Genomic DNA, 2,002 nt, shown 5'->3' with positions numbered 1-2,002 from the left:
ATTATAGTCTATGTATTTGTGACAAATTAAGGAGCACTGAGGATTTTAAGAAGGATTTTGAATTGTAAGGATTCAATAAAGCTTGTAAGGATCCATAAAGCTCAACTCTGTTTGTCCAGATAGGGCTTATAATTGTCATGTAGATCAGTCTTTTATAATGAATTGGAAGTTTGGACCGTTTGTCTAGTAAGTGCTGTAATAGTCGAAACCGACGTGTAGATTCCTCTCTTTTTAGTCTTGTGTGAGGTTTCCAGGTTAGTCGTTTGTCCAGACGTAGTCCAAGGTAGCGGATCTGTTCTACAGGGGTAAGAGCCACATTACAAAATATTCTGTAGGTCAGTCAGTAGGCTTACAACGAAGGGTAAAGATGATTTGATGGAATTAGTTGAGATCTATTTTGATCCTCCAATTACGGCTGCATTATTCGAGGGTTGCGATATGGCATTGTAGTGTTTGGGATGCAATTAAAGGGTTATTATTGACTGTAAGCACACATGTGTCATAAGTAGTGAGAATAGTGTTAGTTCTTCTAACGTATCTTTAATTTTATTTAATTGAAATCTTAAATAAAAGAATTCCTAGAGTGTCCTACATACACAAGACCACTCTATACGGGCCTTGTGTATATTAGCCCTACTGCAGGTAAGTGATTCCATTGCATGGTTTCGCTACCCAGGCTTCTACTCAGGAAGAAGCCACGCAGACGTTTATGGTAGAAACCTACTCCAAGGATGGATTCGTCCTTAGATAAGGAAGAGGATAGATTCCTAAGACGCACCACGATATTTCTACCCGGAACAGATTTGGGAGATATATGGGATCTCCAAGTCGCTGTAGCTAGGCAGAAAACTGGTAGTGCTTCTGGTTTAAACACGATTGACGTGGCTTGAAGAATATTTTCTTCTTCTTTAAAGAAAGAATGCTAGTAATATTCAATGATTGTCTCGATAGCGAATATTTTCCAAGAAGTTGGAAAATTTCTGATATCTGGCTCATTTACAAAGGAGGAAAAATGGATAAACAATTAACCAAGTTTAGTAGGCATGTATGTCTTCTCACTGTAATAAGTAAATTGTTGGATACCATGATGGTCATGAGTCAATGGCCAGTTTTCTCAAGAGCGAGCTACCCACGACATTACGGATCCACTCAAGGCTGGGGAACCACGGACGCCTTGCTGAGAGTGCGCCCTGATGTTAAAATGAGGATGGAGAAAAATGTTATGATCCTCTTTTTTAACATAACTTCTGCCTTCGATAGCGTTTGGTGACCGCTATCACAGAAGTATAAAGCTTCTAGCAACTTGTACGACCTATTGAAGAGCTACCACGACAATAAGACTTATAAGATCCGAGGCAACTTTTATGAAGTAGGAAATACTATGGTATGGGATTGTCCGCAGGGCTATCTTGGATCCTTTCTGAGGAAACAAATTTTCGACGAGATGTTGGAAGTTCTTGATGAGATTGGTTGGTTTGCCAATCTGACAGGAGTATGGTGCAAGAAGAAGGCAATAAAGATGACACCTGTAAAGACTCGACCCATTCTTTTTATCGGTACCACTGCATACAAGGAGTAAGGTTACGTCCCAGTGAGGTTACATACATACACCTTGGCACAAGAGAAAGTCCAACTTGACGCCTCACTTAGATTACACTAGTAGTAATGTGGAGATAGTTCTTAATGGACTCAGGGCGCATTCTGCTGCATTAATTACCCAACAACTTTGGCCACATGTAAAGGAGTTGTTGGTATCTCAAGATATGTATCCCCTGCACGATGTCAGAATTTCTCACACAGGCCGAAAATTAGTTCTGCTACGAAGATAATAGTCAACAAGTTGAAGAGGGAAGTACTGGCGGATCTTCCGCATAATCTCCGAATAAGGATCAGTGCAGAACCAAGTAGATGGGAGAGGGTCCTCTGAATGGATAGAATGGAATCAATGAGGCACTGAGGGCTAAGCTCACAATAAAAAAAAATTACACAAAAGTTTATATAT

The 2,002-nt window shown here is 40.1% G+C and overlaps 1 protein-coding gene across 2 annotated transcripts in view; it reads right to left on the bottom strand.

Annotated features, from left to right (window-relative positions):
* LOC106684120 (uncharacterized) overlaps window positions 1-2,002 on the bottom strand; it is an 18,085-nt gene that overhangs the window by 11,337 nt on the left and 4,746 nt on the right. The window lies entirely within an intron of this gene.

The sequence above is a fragment of the Halyomorpha halys genome, unplaced genomic scaffold (genome assembly GCF_000696795.3).
Source record: "Halyomorpha halys isolate HHAL.00 unplaced genomic scaffold, Hhal_1.1 Scaffold544.1, whole genome shotgun sequence".
Lineage (NCBI taxonomy): Eukaryota > Metazoa > Arthropoda > Insecta > Hemiptera > Pentatomidae > Halyomorpha > Halyomorpha halys.
The sequence above is the reverse complement of the archived record's forward strand: the minus strand, read 5'-3'. Positions and strand labels throughout refer to the sequence as shown.